This window comes from Miscanthus floridulus, chromosome 8 (genome assembly GCF_019320115.1).
Source record: "Miscanthus floridulus cultivar M001 chromosome 8, ASM1932011v1, whole genome shotgun sequence".
NCBI classification, from domain to species: domain Eukaryota; kingdom Viridiplantae; phylum Streptophyta; class Magnoliopsida; order Poales; family Poaceae; genus Miscanthus; species Miscanthus floridulus.
Window position 1 is genome coordinate 155,653,186 of NC_089587.1, and position 10,834 is coordinate 155,664,019.

Below are 10,834 nucleotides of genomic sequence, written 5' to 3' on the forward strand. Positions count from 1 at the left end.
CGGTCCCAAGGGGGTCATCACCGTTAAGTGCAGCTTCGAACAAGCCTACTACTATGAGTTGGACTGCGTCGCCCAAGCAGTCACACTGATCACCCCCTATGCTCCCGATGGCCCTGGCCATGACACAGGAAGGGCACCAGCGAAGGAAGCAGTCGAGGCAACGACGACACTCGACCAACCGAGCATCGATGAGGCAACCAAGGCTTCTAGCGGTAGTGGTGGCTTGGCTGGCCCCTCCTTCCAAGCGCTCGGCCCCCTAGAAGGGGTTGACCCTATCGAGGTGAGTTTTGACCTTTCCCTATGAGGGAAGGCCACCATTGAGCGATCCACCCAAAAGCACTGCCTTTTGAGCTAGTACCCGCCTGCTGACCTCCTTTGTCACCCTACCTCTCCAACAACAAAAACCAAGATAAGTCCCATCCTCCCGACCTTCTTTCTTTGCTTGTCTTGTTACTGTCTCCTTTATCCCAAGCGACTGCTGTAGCAGCTTGGCCGTGCCAAAGGACTGACTAAGCTAACCACTCATTGCCCTCTTTGAAAGGGGACTACAGAGAAGGCCCCTAAGAGAAACAAAGATGGGATGGATGGAATGGGAGGACCGAGCAAGAGATCGGCAAAGCGCTAATGGAACAGACCTGACCGCCGCATTACCAGCTATGTCATCTTTCCCTTCTTTTGTGTCCATTCTATTTATTTGCAGCTATCTCCCTATTTCCTGATGCTTCATTGGATCGCATCTCCTAGCCGCATGATGGTATGGGCCCCCCAAAAGGGCATCATCGAGGGTTCTAAGGCTAGGCCACTAGGCTTCAAGGCTGCCCGAAGCATCCAAAACTACGAGAGACATTCATGATTGGGCACCAGAGGCCTTAGTCAGGTGCTCAGATGCGAAACCGGCTAACCGTCGAATGATGTTCGAGTACCGACCTCGAGCTGCTCATGGTGACCCAACGAGGGAGGCAGTGAGCCCCCGAGCACTGATAGATCAGCTCAGGAACTACATGAGTGGCTCGGTCAGGAAGCTGAGGATCACCTCTCTAGGGGACATCACCAGGACATGGAATGACCATAAACCTAGGGTTCTGATGAACTTACACGCTAGCAGCATGGGCACGACAATCTTGGCCACTGAGGCCATTGTCGTAACAATCCATCCTAAGGAGGGACCTATGTCTCGAGCAATGTGATTACAAATGAAAGTAATTTCATTTCATTAATTGGGAACAACCCGTTTACAATATATGGTGACAAAAACCGTGATCTACTGTTGCCAACATGGTGGTAAAGACTGCAGAGCATGCCTGACCTCTGGGTTGAGGCCCTATGGTGCATGTGGCTTAGGCCAGTGGGCCGACCTCAGGGCCTCCTCCCTAAGGTCCGAAGCCGAGTGACGCAGGTCATCGCCATGGCAACGAGACCGAGCCTCCACCTTCGCTGGGATGGAGGGGCAGCAACCAATGCATCATGGCTCCCCTTCCCCTATTCGAAAGTGAAAGGAAATTCCAGGGATACCTTGCTAGAATCCTTCTGCCCTCTAGGGGAGGGGAATGTGGTAGACACATCTAGCGTTGCGTTATCGCCCTCCTTTGCTAGAATCCTTCCACTCTTGTGGGAGTGATCGCACGATAGAGGGAGCTAGGCTCACATGGAGGGAGGCATCACACTTCATCATCACCATGGCCGCCAGGAGTTGGATCTAAGGGAAAGAAGAGAAGGAGCCAGAGAAGGGATAGAAGGCGCTGCGTCCCTAGGGCTCCCCTTTTATAGTTCCAGTCAATGCGCTGTGAGTGGCTTTTGGCCCTTTGATCAGCCATCGATGGCTAAAGAGGCCTCAGGGAACTAGCCAGATGCCCTTTCAATCCCCACAGCACACCTTAGAGTGGATGCGTGATGGTGGCTACCCAGTAAAGGCATAGTTAGGAGGGCATTGACAACAAGTAAAGTCCCCGCTCCATACGAAGTGGGATGGCGTGGGAGCACACACCATAACTCCTCCATGAGGTGCAACAGCCTAGGCGCCATCAACAGCCTACACAAAGCATTAGTAGGAGGGACATGCCTAGAAAGCTGCCACTCCCACTAGCAAGGAGGCCCCACAACAGTCTCGGTGGGCTACGCTGACTCCTCAGATGGAGCAACCTGGCCCCCAATCAATGGGTGCCAGGGTGGGCATCCTCGGAACCAACAAACTCCCAAGAGTTGGGTCAGGAGCCACTGAATGATGGGCCTAATGAGGGCCCCCTCGCCCGAGCTCGGCGTGTTCCCCGTGTCCCGACCTATGGCCACAAAAGGTTAGCCCAAGAAGGCCAGCCCGAGAGGATTGGGGCTAGCTACCAAAGCCCCTAGAAGGGCGTGGCTTGCTAGGTGATCAGGTGGCCCTGAGCCAGAGCCCAGATGCTCTTGATCACTAGACCCATGGTAGGCTCTGACCAAAAGGAAGGGTGCCCCAAGGCTTAAAGTTGGTAACTCCCACACGAGTTCACCGAACCCTCGCTCGGGCCATAGACCTACACGACATAGGACCAAAAAAGGTGAGCGCTACTACCGCTTGGCCTCCATAGTTGGGCACCCCCATCACACTTGGGAAGAGGGCCCCATGGAGGGCATCACACTCTCATCAATGGGAAGCTATCCCTACCATGGCCAGCTCGGTCACTAGAAGATTGAATTTAACCCTTCGTCACCATCATGAACTAGGCCAAATAAGGCCATGAAGGGCTCAGGGGCTCCTGACAAGATCCTAACATATGGGTATGTTAAGCCTCGGGATCAATGGTTCCCGACCAAAGAGACCTATCGATCAACCCCTCTAGGATTGCCCAGGGGCTATACCCATTGGGTACGCTTGCACGTACCCTTAGACCAAGGAACCCGGCCAAGCCTAAGCTCACCGCGGCTTCCACTTAGGGCTCAGGGGCTTGCCTGAGCCTTAGGCTCCCAATCAACAGGAAGCTTGAGCCTGATCCTTGGCTCCTACCTAGCCTACAACGCCAGCCAAGGCCCAAGCACAAGAAGACACACCCTAAGCCATCGAGGCTTGGGGGCTCCCTAACGCTGCACTTTGGGCACGGTGCTACTAGCCGCTCCCCCGATAGGGTCACGCAAGGGGCATGACATAAGAAGACAAGCTCTTCCTCAGCCTTGAGGGATTAGGGGCTTCTGAGCCCACGCATCATCCCCTCGAGCTGACCTCCCTCGCCACCAAGAAGACTCCAAAAGGTGCGCCTAGGGGAGACTGGTCCATGCCAACATAGCCTAACACTTAGTGAGTCAGAATAGGCTAGCTAGAAGATGTCTAGGGTTCTTCGACTCCATGACACTGCCACAGCCCATAAAACACCACTGCAGAACCTCCTGGACTCTGACACATGTAGACCATAGGTTGAACCCCCCAAACCACCATATACATGACCTATCTCGATATATAAGAGGTAAGGTTAGATCCTAGAGGGGGAAGGAGGATATGAGACAGATCATTCCATTCATCACCAATCCCCCCCTGCTTGGCACCAAGAGCAGAGCAACCCAAAGAGGGGCACCGAGACCCTGCACTGCACCCATTGTCTTTCTCCTCTCCGACGAGGGGAAGGCTCCACCGATAGTGAGGCAACCTCAAGATTAGCACCGAGCTAACCCCCTACCAAATCTCTCTTTACCTCCTATACACTCTGTTGTAACCCCCCGATTTTGGGTGCTCTTGAGTATAAGAATCATCATCTACTAGATGTAGGGCATTGATCAGCCTGAACTAGGATATACCATTGCATCCTCTCTGTGATTCCTGTGCTCTTGAGTCCACTCGAGCCACCGGAGACACGCACTTTGATGCTGACTCAGACAATAATGCTTACCATGGTTTCGACCCCACAACACTGGCCAACGTGCATCACTAGATCACCAACAGTGAGGTGCTCCCACTGCCCAAGCACTTCTGGTACTACCTCTTGGACCTACCTTTTGGGATCTAGAATGCGACGGCGGCCTTCTAGCTAGAGCTAGAGCACCTCATCAGCCACGAGGCGCCCTAGAGCATCATTCTCTCTAGTGTGGAGGGGATTGATGTCCCCTCGCTGTGGACCTTCCTCGAGATCCTCTCAGTGAATGGCCTAGAGTATGACTCCAATGACATCTACTACTATGCCCCACCTCACATGTGCTACCACATCGATGGTGAGGATCCTATTGAGGAGGCGCTCGAAATCACACCACTAGACCAGAGTCCCCGTAGCCATGTGAACTACCTTCGAGAGAAGGTGGTTCACCTACAAGCTCGGCATGCAGACCTAGAGGACGCTGAGGTAGAGCTCAAGCAGCAAAGGTAGGATCTTGCATGGCAGCAAGCCACACAAACTCCTGTCAACGACGATAATGCTCGCATGGGGCTCCCAGAGCCCTATGGCTCCCCCGCGCAGCCTACAACATGGCGGCCACCGCCTGTCGGCTGGAGGACATCTCCAACATAATGAATGTTGGTATTTATTAACTTATCACTTGTTTAAGTAGCCACCTAATGTTTGTTAACATTTCTTAACATCACTTTTGCTAAGTTGTCATCCCTAGCTACGATGCCAGAAATGCTTGTTGACATTCCTTAGCGTCACTTCTAGAATGACACTAAGAAGTACTTTAAGTATTTTATTGTGACTAGATAGAATGCAAATATGAATATGAAGGGATTTGCAAGCGCACGGATAGTTTACCATTGTAGCATTTCACCCGGGAGTATTCTAGGTATCGTTATTTATATTTTTACCATAGGAAAGGACGAGCAGTTGGAATATATTGATAACTCATACGTATGATGGAGAAATAGACCATAACCAATATTCTACTCACAATAGGGAAGGACGGGCAGTTTTCTAGATAAGCCCTCCATAATTTTAGCTTGCCCAAAAACTAAATCTCTCACAGATGGTTGGCTATTGAAATTATTGTAATTGTTACCTTGGTAGTTTGGCCTTTGTTACTAATTCCATCCTTGATTCTATTGAGGATGATAGTTGTTGTTGTTGATGAAGTTCACATCCTCTTGGGTTTTAGGACAGTTGTTCCCTGAATGCCCGGTGTTTCCATATTCTTCACATGTCATGCGGGAATCATGTATGTGCATCACTTCTTGCTTCTCATTGGCTCGGTCTTCAAGCCTCTTTATCAGCAAATCCATCTTGGTAGAGAACATGTCTACCTCCTTGAGTTGATGCATACCTCCTTCTCTCTTGTGGGTCTAAAGATGTTCTTCATTCCACCTTGGTTGGAGGCCATCTTCTCCACAAGAGCTGTTTCTTATGCGATTGTGAGTGACAAAAATGCACCTCCAGCAGCGGCTTCCAAATTCTCATGGGTGTTGTTTGTCAACCCATGGTAGAAAGTCTGCATGAGTAGCCAATCCTCCATCCCATGATGAGGACATTCTAATATATAGTCTTGAAAGCATTCCCATGCCTCAGGGATAGATTCATCATGTTGTTGTTAGAAGCTTAAAATTCTCCCACGTAGAGCATTGGTCTTGCCTGTGGGAAAGAATTTTGCTAGGAAGGCAGTGGAGCAGTTTTCCCATGTAGTATTTCTATCTTTGTTGGTGTAGAACCCTTGCTTTGCCTTCCCTATAAGTGAGAATGGGAAGAGGCAAAGTAAAATGGCATCTCTAGTAACTCCTTTGATGGTGAAAGTGCTATAGATCTTCAGAAAGTGTTGGAGATGAGCACTCGCATCTTCATGTGCCTTTCGATAAAACTGGTTAGCTTGCACCATATTGATGAGAGCTGGCTTGAGCTCAAATCCATTGTCTCCAACATTGATCGTCGATCCAGTACGGATGTTGTCCATAGTTGTTGCAGAGAATTCAGGGAGAGTCTTATCAGCCATGGCTTTGAAACTGGTGTTAAGCATCGCCTTGTCTGATTCTAAAGCTGAAACTTTCTTGAGTTTAGCCTTAGTCCTCCTAAAAAGTGCTTCTAGATCTTCAACGTAGTTTGTCAAAAGGTCAAAACTTGTCATACATTACCCTGCACAAAATTTAAAAGTAGACAACACAAGGGTAAGCCTGTTTGAGCAGAGGTCAATGGTTTTCTCGATCACATCATTAAGTAAAAGTTTAGCAATATTCCATGATTGCCTAGCTACCTTCTCCGGCAACGGCGCTAGAAATGCTTGTTTGTATTTATTAACTTGTCACTTGTTTAAGTAGTCACCTAATGTTTGTTAATATTTTTTAACATCACTTTTGCTAAGTTGTCATCCCTAGCTATGATGCCAGAAATGCTTGTTGATATTCCTTAGCATCAGTTCTAGAATGACACTAAGAAATACTTTAAGTATTTTATTGTGACTAGATAGAATGCAAATATGAATATGAAGGAATCTACAAGCGCATAAATAATTTACTATTGTAGCATTTCACTCAGGAGTATTTTAGGTATCATTATTTATATTTTTACCATAGGGAAGGACGGGCAGTTGGAATATATTAATAACTCATACTTATGGTGGAGAAATAAACCATAACCAATATTCTACTCACAACAGGGGTAAGTCAAGAGATAAATGTATATGAATGGTGAGCAATAATTGATCATTGATCATTCAGAGTACTCCTTTCTATGACATTAGCATGGCTTAGTAGAAATTAGAGAAATAATTCCTAAGTCATTCTTAATTACAAGTCAAACAATACTATGATTAGTGCAATTATACTTAGTAGTCATGGCTAAGATCAACTTCATATCTACACAAAAGGGATATTACTAAGGAAGATCAAGAACAGAGCATGTCTTCCTTCGTAACTAGATCCTACTTGACCTATATTTGGGGATTAGACTACAAAGGACTCAACAAAAGTATCACATCCGTGATCTACCACATGACCCAAAATATAGGGTTCATCTATAGGTAAACAACGTATAAGCACCATGCTTACATAATGTCGACCACTCACCCCTTGTACTTTGGAGCGAGCACTATGTGAACTTATGCTTGAACATGATGATAATCTAGCTATAATAAGCATATAATCAAAGTAGATGATGAACATGATAACTAGGAACATGAATAATATTAAGAACAATGTTGAATCAATTGTAGCAAACATATGAATAATGAAAGATACAAAAGAGGATACAAGGGGCTATACCAAGCCATGCTCTTGACAAGATCAGGAATCCAAGCGAAGCTTGCCTCCCTCTAGATCTAGCCTAGCTAGCTATGCCCTAGAGTATGGTGGAGCTCTGAGGATGATCAGGGTTTCTGACTTCTTGAATGACTTAGCCTGAGGGAGGGGGTAGGGGTTGGTATATATAGGGTGGAGCATCAATTCTAAGCCCTTGGATCAAACAAACCTAAAAGAATGGCATAGATGTAATCCCTAAGGTGGTGGAGAATTAACATCACGAGGAGGGGCTGCCCTATGGGCCCCCTAGGCCGACCGACTTGTAGGTGGGGTCGAGCAGTGCCTTGCCCTCTGCCACGGTGTGGTGTCCTCTGGTGTCTTCTAGATCCTTGTAGTGTAGGTTTCATCGTGGATAAGCATGATTAATTCTATCATTTAGGTCCACCTTGACGGTTTTCTAGATAAACCCTATAGTAAACACAGATTCACCAAAACTAATGGAATTTATCAGTTTAAACCCCTTAACCTATGTTGGTGATTATTTTCATGCATTATACAAGTTATATTGATGGTTTAGAATGGTTGTTAACTACTGTCAACAAACTCCCCCAAGCTTAACCTTTGCTCGTCCCTGAGCAATGCTAAACTCAGTAATGGAACAGTAGTTTCTTCGATGTTTTCACTCCTCAAAAGTACATATGCATTCAAACAAGAATTCTCCTCTAGATTAGAAGAAACTATTCTGACTTTTAAACTTACCCATATTACCTTCAACCATGGGGCTTCTTAGCCTTCACTTGGGTCTTGAGCAATTGAAAGATAGAACGATCAAGTCAAGCACTATGTCCCGAGTTCTTTGTTCAACCATTATTCTAGAGTTTTTATAGGTTTTCAAAATAAAACTCGGAGCTTCCATTGTATGACACTCTCAAGTCTCTCAATATATGTGGTATTTGTCAATCCTCACCAAGGCAATAGTGATGTTATGCCTTTCTCTTCCTACAACTAAGGCTTATGTGGAGCTCATAGGATTGGAAATAGCATGAAAGAGCATACTTGCAATACATATATTGTAAAGTTAAACCTCAGATCAAAAGAGAAACTATCCATTCTGTTGTTTATATTTTCTAAGATTTTGTCATCGAAAGCTAGTTTTCTAGATAAGCCCTCCATAATTTTAGCTTGCCCAGAAACTAAATCTCTCTCAGATGGTTGGTTATCGAAATTATTGTAATTGTTACCTTAATAGTTACCTTGGTAGTTTGGCCTTTGTTGCTGATTCCATCCTTGATTCTATTGAGGATGATTGTCACACCCAATTTTAAGGATAAAATGGGGTGCAAAACCTTATGTGCGCCCAGAGATCAGTCACACACATAAGCCGACAAATTATGAATAGTATCATCACCAATATTTATTACATCATGAACAAGTCAGAGTTATTACATAAATATAGTGTAGGTAATAAAAAGATCTCTCATGGAAGCTCCATTTCACAGGGACGTCGACTGGTTGACCACAAGTCTAGTAGTCCTCAGGAAAATCATCATACCCAATGTCATCAATTACCCATCTAGGATTTTTATCCAAATAATGAAAATAAACAAGTGTAAGTACATGTCGTACTCAACAAGTGTAACACAGGGTTCATGAGGCTCAAAGGCTTGACACAGGTTTAACAGCGATTAGCTTTTAGTTGTCACAATTTTAGCTTAAGGGTAGCAACAAGTTGTTTCCAATTCCTAATGCAAAACACATGATCAAATGTAAACATGAATAATGAATAGCATAAACAGATATTACTTAGTGGTCATCTATTCCATAAGGGTTCCAAGGCCCCTCGTGATCATGAGCATGACTGATATACTAGTTTTACACTCTATAGAGGTTGTACACTTTCACTGTGAGTCGTGATACCTATATGCCCGAGTTTATAACTCCCAAAACACTTCCAAGGTGAGCAAGCAGGGTCACTCTGAAGCCTTTCAAAGGTTTGTCTAACAAGTTAGGGCCATTAGATTCACTCGGCAAACAGATGTAGAGCCCCCCTTCCTGATGGCACATTAACACACAACCTATACACATAGAGATAGAGGCCGCTCTATACCCGATTCGTCAAGCCATTCTTACACCAATGAAGGTAACCACTAACAAGCTAGAAAAGGTCCTCATACTGAGCTAAAGCCAGAGCCATGTAGCCCTCACAGCTGTACTATAAGTCCCGGATGATCACTTACAGATAAGTCCTTAGGGAGACGAATCTAAAGCATTTAGAAAGTAACTAAACACTCTAGCCCCCTGTTTCCATGTTGCTAAAAAGTCATGTTTTAATGTTTATTGCATATATCATTAGTTAAGTTACACGCTCATGGTTTAATTGAGCTCTAGCTAAGCTACCCAAATGCATAACCCATAGGTGACAAGGCAATAGTCCAATTCTAGGAAATCCCTATCAAGATGACACATGCAACGTGAATTTAATGAATTAAAGTGAGTAGGAGACAAGGTTGATCCCATGCTATACTTGCCTTGAGCAAAGTACTCCTACTGGTCTTGCTCGTCAAAGTCGTACCCTTGATCTCCCATGAACTACTCACCATCTATACTCGATAACCACATCAACTTACAAGCATCCAGTAGCAATCATGCAAAGCAAACAAGGCTACAGATTAGAACAGTACACCAACAGCAAAGAATCAAGATGAAAAGTTTGGAAAACGAATCTATGTCTCGCTACGAACACACGGACACGAAGATCACAAAAATTGGATCTAAAACAGAGAAGTTATGAATTATACAAGATTTCCTATAGGCAAATAATAGATTAGATCTAAGCTCGAATTATAAAAGTTGGAAATCTACTTTACAGTAGCATAAACATATAGATTACTTAATTACAAACCTAACGCAACTTGAACGGGTCAAATCGGAGTTAAAACGGAGAAATTATGGCTAAAACAAGTTGAATGACAAAACTATAAATAATTGAAAACGAATTTCAGTCCAACCGAACGAAAATACGCTTTCGAAAGAAAGAAACATAAACTGTGAAACACGCAAAGGACCGCGGGTTAACACCAAAGTAATTATAAGGATGTATTTGCAAAATCAGCAGCGAAAGGGTATCTCCAGTTTTGGGCCATTGGATTAGATTTGGGCGGTTGAGATCCGATCTGGCGGGAATAGAGAGAGAGAGGGGCACCGGAACAGTGCCTCGGCGGCTTGAACAACGGCGGCGCCAAGGCCGGCCAAACGGAGCTCGCGGTTCACGGCTTCTAGTGCACTATTTGATGAAAGAAAAGAATAGGGGAAGAGAGGAAGGGACGGGGATCTCACCCAAACCAGAAAACACGAGCGGGAAGCAGCGACGACGGCGCGACGCTCGGTGGTCGACGATGGCTACGGCGGTGCAAGGCGAAGCACAGCTGTAGCTTGCTAGGGCAAAGAAAACTCGCAGCAGATGGGATAGGGAGGCGGCGTAGGTGGCTATTTATGGGGCGGGGTCCCTTGGGCAGCACGTCATCATGGGGTGCCGTGGTAGGGGCGGACTCGACGGCTCGGGTGCGGGACGAAGTCCGGTTTTGCGACGGCGAGCAGAAGGGGAAGCATGACCAGTGGGCCCAGCTGGTCAGCGGTGGAGAGAGGCGTGCGGGCGTGGGAGCAGCTGGGCGCGTGACTGGGCCGGTGAGACCTGGCTTTGGCCCAAGCGGAGAAGAGCGCGGGCCAAAT

General features: G+C 46.1%; 1 non-coding gene across 1 annotated transcript; it reads left to right on the forward strand.

Annotated features, from left to right (window-relative positions):
- Positions 1-5,392: 5,392 nt before the first annotated feature.
- On the forward strand, positions 5,393-5,501 carry LOC136478675 (small nucleolar RNA R71). The gene has a single exon (XR_010764393.1). It is a non-coding gene; the product is annotated as a small nucleolar RNA R71 (small nucleolar RNA).
- Positions 5,502-10,834: the final 5,333 nt, after the last annotated feature.